Consider the following 10363-nt stretch of genomic DNA (forward strand, 5'->3'; position numbering starts at 1 on the left):
CATCAAAAAGAGAGACAATGTTTCTCATCTACTAACCTTCTACTCTAATCCACAATTTGCACGTTCTCTTATCAAATGTCAATGACATAAAGTTGCATCATGTATCTAATGGATATACAAATTAAATTCTAAGAAAAAAACTAGTTTCGAGGTTGGTCATTAGGGTTAACTTTTGGAGAAAATAAGCAAATATCCCATAAAAGGAAAATAATTACAAACATATACCCCTTTACATTTATATCCCACAAAATAATACACTATATACCTCATTTACTAATTTCGCTTAGTTGATACTAAATTCATATCATATATACTATATCGGTATCATTACAACTGATAATTTTCCTGAATTGATATATATATATATATATATATATATATATATATAGAGAGAGAGAGAGAGAGAGAGAGAGAGAGAGAGAGTGAGAGAGAGAGAGAGAGTCATGATTTCAATTTTTAGAGTCAAATTATAAGAACTTTAACTAGGATTTTAAGATGTATTTTTCATTATATTGATATGCAAAAATTGCAAATTTTAGTACTTTTCATATAGTTTTTGAATATCTAAATTTTTTTGTTTAAAATATCAAATTAATGTAATCTACTTTAACTTTGAAAATTAGTCAAATTGACTTTCAAAAAGCATACATGACAAATAAAAGTGAACAGAGGGACTATAATTGACTAATGAGTAATTTCTGAACAAGAAACTTCAATGATACCACAACAATATACAAATATACTCTTATAGTATCATTGACTAATAAATAATATGTGAACAAGAAACCTTAATGATACCAATGAAGTATATATATACTGATTTAGTATCAGTTATGCGAAATCATCAACCCTAATGATACCGATTTAGTATCACTTAAGCGAAACTTATCACTCTTAATGAATGTGGGTATGGACCGTAGATTTTATGGTTCATTATGTAGTTTTGCCTTAACTTTTGATTATATTTGACCCAAGTTTTATATTGTGAGATGGTGTTGATGGACTCGTAATCAACTAATCATACAATATTATTTTTTTATAGTCTTGGAGATTACTGAGATGGTTCGGGAATGGAAAGTGATTGCGTGAAAGCTTGTGGTGTGTTTGCTTGACCTTCAAGATAGGTTATGACTTACTCTTATTAGAGTGAGTTTGGATAGTATCTTATTGTATAAAGCATGTTATGAGTTGGAATATTGAATCAAGATTATAACAATTAATTTTTAAATTCTTAATAATTATATATTAGTTGTATTTGTAAAAATGCATAAGTATCCCCTATATCTATGTCCGAAATTCCAGAGACACACTTATACTATACTAAGGTCCTATTACCCTCCTGAACTTATTTTATAAGTAATTTTCTACCCCTTTTTCGTCTACGTGACACTATCTTGAAAAAAAGTCAACCAACGTTAGGCCCACAAGATAGTGCCACGTAGGCCGAAAAGGGGTAGAAAATTATTAATAAAATAAGTTCAGGAGGTAATAGGACATTAGTATAGTATAAGTGTCTGTGAGATTTCAGGTATAGGTTGAGGGGCTACTCAATGGGGGGATGGAAGCGGAATCATAAGAATAGAGAGAAAGTTGTAATGGAGAGAAGAAGATGATTTTTTATTATGAGGAAAAGCCCTCTATTTATACAAGAAAACGTAACATTTTTTGCCAAATGACCGACACTCCTACTTTACACCTGGCCTTTTTATATTCGGCCGACGCAAGAAAACAAAAAACTTACTATTACTACTTTACATAATGACCTCTTCTTTTTATTTCTGGTCGACACACACTATTTACTTTATGACTAACACAAGAAAACAAAATACTTTTTACATGATTGTCCTTTTATGGCCGACACACTAACTATCTACTTTACGATTTCTACAGTAAATCTTATCTCCGATATCTTGCTTCTTCCATCTTTACTCTAACTGTACATCTGGAACGTAATTATCTTCTCCTTCACATTTTGAACATAGATGATCAGGATATTTTTGTCCTATTAGTTTACAATATCTTGTCATTAAATTAGAAGAAATGAAATTCTTCCGTATAGTTCTTGTTGTGGGTGTTTGTTCTGGCTTTAGTAGGCTCAATATCCATTATCTTAAATCTTCCATATCTGCTGCTCTAATATCTCTGCAGTTTGAGTAGATAATTGTCTGGTCTCTATTGTAATATGTCCAAATTGCATTTTCGTTTAAATAATTGTTTGTTATCTCATTCAATATGGTAGCTATTCCAATAGTTCTTTTATTTGCATAAAACTCTGGAATATCTACTTTCTGTATCTCCTCTTGGATATCTATCTTTTCAGGGATTATCATTTCCCTAGTAAGTCCAATCATTATAGCTTGTATTGTTAGCTTGACTTCATCATACAGTATTTCTGCTGTAGCTTAGTAGAATTTTATATAGAATAGAGTTCCTTTAGTTACTCTTTTGTACTGTAGGAAAGCCTTATATAGTTCTGGTATCTTGGATATCTCGTCTCCTGTTACTGTATATACGGTACTTAGTAGTCCGTAGTTGTAGCAAGTTGCTACTAGATTTGAATTTGTTTCAGGTTGTGCAATTCACTTATTATATCCTTGTAAATACTGGGTTATATAGTCCTCAGTTGGGTTTTTTGTTTCTTTAGCTCTGGGGTTTTGGTTTAGAAAGTTTTGTACTTTGTATATATTTTCTATGTATGTTCTTGTGATGTAATTATATGTTTGTTTTTGAGAGTCTAAGTTGGCTTTATAGGTATTTGTCTGTGGTGGTACAAATGTATCTTTTTGGGTATTTTGAGGAGTATATAGTTTTGAGAATAACTTATTCATGTTTATATTCGTGTATTTTACCTTAGTCTCCTCCTTTTTCGTAGGTTGTCCTGTTGTAGATGTGTTGGCTGTAGCTGCATTTAAACAAACATTGTTATGGGTTTTATGGAGTTTCCCAACGTCTCCTTGTAGCTCTAGAATTTTTGCGTCTTTCGATCGACATAGCTCCGCATTTTTATAGTCATGCTGCTGACTTATATTAGCTTTAGACTTCAGATTACCTTCATTAGTCTGTAGCTTCTGTATCTCATTATCCATTCTATCCACTTTAGTACAAAGTGTAGAAATGGCTTTGAATAGCTCTTCAATTGTATGTTCGTTTTTGTCTTCAGTTTGGGTAGCTTTGTCTTGATAGGTAGTCTGCAATCATATTTTTGTCAGTCTTGATTACCTCAATTGTAAATGTAAAATTTAGTATATTTAATACTAATCTCCTTATTTCTTTTGTTGTAACTGAATCATCTATATTTTTAGTTATCCACCATTTTACCTGTGTATCATTTGTTCTTACAATAAATTTATTATAAACAATATATGGTTCAAATGCTAATAAACATTTATATAATGCAAATAATTCTTTCCTATTTATTTTCCATTTTATTTGTGCTTCTGAATAAGATCCTGAATAGTATCTACAATGGTGTTCTATTTTTTCTTTTTCATATTTGTATTTTAGAACTCCTCCATAACTATGGTCACTTGAATCTGTTTCAACGATATAAATAAATGTTTTATTTTCATCTGGAAAGTAAAGTTTTTGTAATTTCTTACATAATTTTTTAATATTTTTTATATGTTCTTTATCTTTATCGTCAAAATAGTATTCAACATCTTTTTTGAGCTTTTTATGTAATGGTTTTAGATGTTCTGCTAATTTTGGTATGTATTCCCTTACTTGATTTACTAATCCTAAAAAGGATTGTAATTTCTTTTTTGTATCTATATTTTCGTCAAGGGTAATTATTTTTTGTAGTATATGAGTTTGCATTTTTATTTCATTTTTGTCTATTTGTATTCCCAGAAATTCTCTCTGTGGTTTCATAATTTCTGCTTTCTTTTTACTTAAGCTTATTCCTGAGTGTTTAATTATATGTATAAATTTTTCTAATAATTTTATATGTTCATCTTGTGTTTTAGAAAATAGTAAAATATCATCTATGTATACAATACAATTTTCTAACTGGTTAAAATAGTTATCCATAAAATGTTGATATCTATCTGGTGCATTTTTATATCCAAACGGTAAAACATTTCATTCATAGAAACCTTGCGGTACTGTGAATGCTGTTAGATGTCTAGATTCTTCTTCTAGTTTTAGGTGGTAAAATCTTGATTTACAGTCAAATTTACTAAAATAATTATATCCTTGTATTTGTCTTATTTTTAGTATTTTATTCGGTATTGGGTAATTATATGTTTTAGTTTTAGCATTTAGATTACGATAATCTATAACCATTCTACTTTTACCTCTTTTTTGTTCACTATGTTTTATGATTACAAATGTTGACTTGTATGTTTACTATTGCTTTCCTGTATATAATCGTTTTCTAATAATTCATCTATATGTATTTTAAATTCTTTTAAATCATCAAAGTTATATTTTGATGGTTTTTGTGTTATTATACTATTTTCATCTATTAGTTCAATTTTTACTTTTGTCTTATGTTTTTCCAATTCTTGTAATGGATTTTCGCTGTATAATTGTTCTAGTTGTTCATTAATTATTTTAACTTTGTCTATAGCAAATATAATAATCTCTAATTGTGCTATTTGTTTCTTATTTATATTTTCCATTTCTTGGTTTTTTTTTCGCTTCCTTTTATCCATTCCATAGGTTTTCGTTGTTTGTTACTTACTCTTTTTTCTCCTATTTTATTTCCGCATGGTGTGGTAAACCACCTATGTGTCTTTGTTATTATATGTGGATAAAATCTATCTAAAAATGGCATTCCTAATAACATATCTTTTGTGGTAAATTCAAAATTGTACATTTCTTCTATTGTTAGTATTTTATCCCATATTTGTATTTTTATATTTTTTGCTTTATATTTAATCATACTTCCTTCATTATTAAATCTTGTTACTACCATAGGTGTTTTTAATTTTTCTCATTTATCTTCTGGTAAGCAATTATATTTACATATATTCGCTTCTGCTCCTGTATCTATCATAGGGGTATAATATCTGTTGTGATATCCTTCTACAATAATTTTGCAAGTATAAATATTTTCATTAATCATTTTGTTCTTTTTATAATTATTTTCTTATTTTGACAAGTTATTGTTAATTGTTCATTTTCTATGTTGTACGGTTTAACTTTTTCTAACCATTTTATTCCTAATGTAATATTATGGTTTCCTTGGTATATTTTAAATGGTATTACTAAGGGTATTCCTCCTATAATTATTTCTTTTTCCGTTGTTTCTTCATTTGTGTTTACTATCTCACTAGGTAATCCAGGGCATATGTGTCCTGTTTTTATAATTTCTTCTTCTAATACTAACTTTCTTGTTATGTAATTTTCTTCTTGTCCTGTATTTATTAAAATTTTATATTTTCTTTGGTCTATTATTCCTATTATGAAATAATGATATGGTGTTATTTCTTCCTTATCTAATAAGTTTTGTGGAATTCCATAGTTTCTTTTAGATGTACTCATTCTTGATGAGGTAGCTCTTGTTAACGTATTTGGTACGCTTGAAGTGCTTAATCTTTCTTTTACAATTTCTAAATCTTCTTCTATGTCAATTTCTTTATAGCTATAATCATTATTATCTATTACAGTAATTATTTTTTCAAAGGGATTTTCTATCTTTATTTTATCAATTTTATTTCTTGCTGTTATTTTATGCTTTGTTGTATATATATAGGTTTTTACATATTGCTGTAAATACTTTGCTGCCTGGTGCTAGTTCTATTCCAGACATTTTCCAATATAGAACTAATGATTTATCTATATTTCTATCTGTTAATGCTACTGTATAATTGGCACTTATTATAAATTTAAATTTTTGGTATATTAAATTTCCTTTTACTGCACTTATTACGCTTTTTTCTATAGGGTGTATAATTCTATCATCTGCTAAATATATTTCAATAGGTGTATCTATTCCTTCTCTAAAACAAGCTTTTATTAATATTTCTGTTCCTCCTAAATGTACATATTTTATTGGTGTTTTAGCTTTTATATCTTGTATTTCTTTATCTATTATTCGTTTACTTAGAATAGGTATATGTGGTTTTCCTCTTGTATATTTGCAATCTATGATGTGTTCTTTCTGACTAACTACATAGTATTCTTCTTTTTGTCTCTTAAACCAATTTCTTAAAGTAGGTATTTCAAGTACTTTTTCCACACTTAAATCTAATTCATTTCCTTTTATTTGTTCAAATATTGTATTATCAAATATAATTTTTTGTTCTGATAATTCTTCATTTTGATAATCTTCTTTGGATATTATTTTTATATCGTCTTCAGACATTATATTTCTTCGTCTATTATATCATTATCTAGATTAATATATTCTTCTTCATTTTATGTTTCTATGTCTGATACTTCGTATATACTATCATTTTCACTTAGTTCATAGTCTATATATTCTATTTCCATATATTTGTCACTATCTATAATTATTTCTGCAATTTGCTTCCTTTTTGGGTCTTTTGGTAACTTACAATCTCTAGCTATGTGTCCTATCTTTCCGCAACTATAACATGTACATTGGGATATTTTTATTTTTGGTCTATATGGTCTTTTCATTTTATAATTTTTTACATAATATCTTTGTCTTGGTTTTTTGTATTTATACATAGTTTTAGTTTTTCTATAATTTTTATATTGCCTCGGTTTTTTCTTTTTATAATTTTTATTTATACATCCGAACTTGTAACGACCTGTTTAGTCGTTTTGAGCAGCAGATTTTATTCTGGAAAAACTGGCTGAGACGACGGACCTCACGACGGACCGTCATGGGCACGACGGACCGTCGAGGGAGTCTCGTTCCAAAATACTTAAAATTCTGAAATTTGGGTACTGAAATCGACTCTCTGAACTTCGTAACGGAATGGTAGGACGGACCGTTGTGGGCACGACGGACCGTCACAGACTCTTCAAGGAAATTGAGTCTCTGAACTCTATGACGGAGCAGCAGGACGGACCGTCGCAGGCACGACGGGCCGTCACAGGCTGCGTGATCCCAGGCTGAGTCGAATTTCTTTAAATGTTTTAAGGGACGTTTTGGACTATTCCTGCTTTAATTATAAAGTTAGTGGGTTAATGTTAATAAGTCTAATTACTTGGGGGTTAAAAGAGGTAACCTTAAGTTAATTAGTGGGTTATTATTGCCATCTTTTATTCTTAATTATATGCTAATTGGGGTAAAAGAAAGAGAGTTTGAATAAAGAAAATAGAAAGAACAAGAAGAGAGAGAGAGGATCGATTGAGAAGGGGAAAAACACAAAGCTTTGGGGAATTTGCTTGCTTGATCACTAATCTTCGGTGGAGGTAGGTTATGGTTTTCATACTATTCGTAGTAAACTCTTAATAGCGAATGATATGTATTGGTAGTATTGTAAACCCTTCTATATGCTTAATTGTATGCTTGCATGAATGTGATTATGTAATTGTAATAAAATAAGCATGATGAAGCTATTGAATCCTAAATCTTGAGAAACCCTAATCTACTTTGTTAATGATTATGCCTTGGTATAAAAGAAGGCTTGATGAATGAAAGTAGTGAGATTAGGGGATCGGGTGCCACGTTCCGGTACCAGGATAGTATATGAGGATCGGAGTGTCACGTTCCGACACCAGGATAGTATATGGATCGGATGCCACGTTTCGGTACCAGGATAGAATATGGATCGGGTGTTACATTCCGACACCAGGATAGTATATGGATCGGGTGCCACGTTCCGGTACCAGGATAGTATATGAGGATCGGAGTGTCACGTTCCGACACCAGGATAGTATATGGATCGGGTGCCACGTTCTGGTACCAGGATAGAATATGGATCGGGTGTCACGTTCCGACACCAGGATAGTATATGGATCGGGTGCCACGTTTCGGTACCAGAATAGAATATGGATCGGGTGTCACGTTCCGACACTAGGATAGAATATGGATCGGGTGTCACGTTCCGACACCAGGATAGAATGAGGATCGGAGTGTCACGTTCCGACACCAGGATAGTATATGGATCGGGTGCCACGTTCCGGTACCAGGATAGATTATGGATCGGGTGTCACGTTCCGACACCAGGATAGAATGAGGATCAGTATGTCACGTTCTGACACCAGGATAGTATATGAAGAGCGGAGTGTAACGTACCGACACGAGAGGAATAAAGATAATGAATCTTGAAAGATGTTAATATACTCAATCTAATGAACCTAATTCCCAAATGAGTATGATGAGGAGGCGTGAGTCCTCATTGATGTGCTTGGTGTTGTGACCAAGGGTTATGGTAATTGTAAATGCCGCATGTTGAGTATTGTAGTTGATTTTATGATATTATCTGATATATACTGTTTTCTATTTTGAGTTGGCCGATGATATCTACTCAGTACTTGTGTTTGTACTGACCCCCTACTTTTATGTTTTCTTCTTGTTATTTGTGGAGTGCAGCAAACGTGCCATCGTCTTCAACTCAACAGCAACTCTAGCCAGTCTTCATTACTCCGGATATCAGGGTGAGCTAATGCTTCTAGCTTGGACTGGATCCTCCTCTTCATGTCTTGATGCCTTGAAGTTCCGGCATGGACTAACTTTTACTTGTTTTAGCTTCTTAGAATACTCTTGGTTTAGTAATTTGATCATAGATGTTCTTGTGGTGATGACTTCCAGATTTTGGGGAATAATAGATGTTGAATTTTAGAAGTTATTGAATTGGTTTTTATTAATGAGTTAAGTCTTCCGCATTACTTTCTGTTGATATTATATTGAAATGATAAGGTTTAGATTGGTTGGTTCGCTCACATATGAGGGTAAGTGTGGGTGCCAGTCGCGGCCCGATTTGGGTCGTGATAGAGCTGTGGTACTGTTTTATTTTTACAACAGGCTAAATTTTTGTTTAGTACTTTTTCCATTTTTAATTTTTCTTTTTGGTTTTCACATAGTTGTATGAACCATTGATGTAAAAATTTTATTCTTGCTCTTAAAGTATCTACTAATCCTTCATCATTCCAATCTTTTATTACTTTTCTACTAAATGGTTCTGGTAATTTCGTAAAATATTGTTTTCTTATTTCTTTTGCTTTATCAAGATTGTATTTTGCTTTGTAATAATATTCTTTAAATGCACAAGTGTATTCTTCTACATAACACATTTTACATATAGATAATTTTGTCATATGTTGCCTATTTATTGTTTTTTCTCTATTTTGTTCACTTATATCCGTGGTCATACCACCAAATTCATTTCTTATTGCTGATTCATATTTATCTAGTATATCTATATTTGTTGCTGATGGAGATCCATCTATTTTCTTGTCACTTCTAAGTACTTCTAAACTTTCTGAGGGTAGATTTTCTATCCATAATCTTGTTGTTCCTACGAATGTTCTTTCTATATACCTTGGTGTTTCTGTTGTTTTTATTTTGTTATCTATTGTTGCTTAGATATATTTCCTATCCATAGTAATATTGCTTTATTTATATCTGTAACACAATCTAGATCTAAGAAATTATATTGTTCGTTTATTGGTTTGATATCCAATTTTTATTTAATCTACTATTCCATATGTCACGACCCAAAATGAGCCGCGAGTGGCACCAACACTTATCCTACTATGTGAGCGAACCAACCAATCTAAACCCCACTATTTCAAGCATACTGAACAAAATACAATGCTGAAGACTTAAAACTCATTAATGAAATCAATCAAATAACTTCTAAAATTTATAAATCATTATCCCCAAAATCTGGAAGTCATCATCACAAGAACATCTATCCTCAAATTACTAAATCTAAGAATATCTAAGAAGCTAAAATAAATGAAAAGCTAGTCCATGCCGGAACTTCAAGGCATCAAGACACGAAGAAGAAGACCCAGTCCAAGCTAGAAGCATTAGCTCACCCTGAAATCCGGTGTAACAAAGACTGGCTAGAGTTGCGGTTGAGTTGAAGACGACGGTCCGTTTGCTGCACTCCACAAATAACAAAGAAAGAAACATACAAGTAGGGGGTCAGTACAAACACAAGTACTGAGTAGGTATCATCGGTCAACTCAAAATAGAAAACAGTATATACCAGATGATATCATAAAATCAACTACAATACTCAATAGGTAGCAACAATAAGTACAAGAATCATTGATAATAATGCCAAGTACACCCATGAGGACGCAAGCCTCCATATCATATTCATTTGGGAAATAGGTTCATTAAATATGAGTATCTTAGCAAAATTCAAGATTCATTATCTTTACTATCCTGGTGTCGGAACGTGACACTCCGATTCCCTAATACTACGTGTCGGTTCGTGACACCCGATCCCCTTAATACTACGTGTCGATTCGTGACACCCGATCCCCT

The 10363-nt window shown here is 31.6% G+C and overlaps 1 pseudogene; it reads right to left on the minus strand.

Annotated features, from left to right (window-relative positions):
- Window positions 1–921: 921 nt before the first annotated feature.
- Window positions 922–6930, minus strand: LOC138348397 (uncharacterized; annotated as a pseudogene).
- Between the last annotated feature and the right edge of the window lie 3433 nt (window positions 6931–10363).

This window comes from Solanum lycopersicum, chromosome 5 (assembly GCF_036512215.1).
Source record: "Solanum lycopersicum chromosome 5, SLM_r2.1".
Taxonomy (NCBI): domain Eukaryota; kingdom Viridiplantae; phylum Streptophyta; class Magnoliopsida; order Solanales; family Solanaceae; genus Solanum; species Solanum lycopersicum.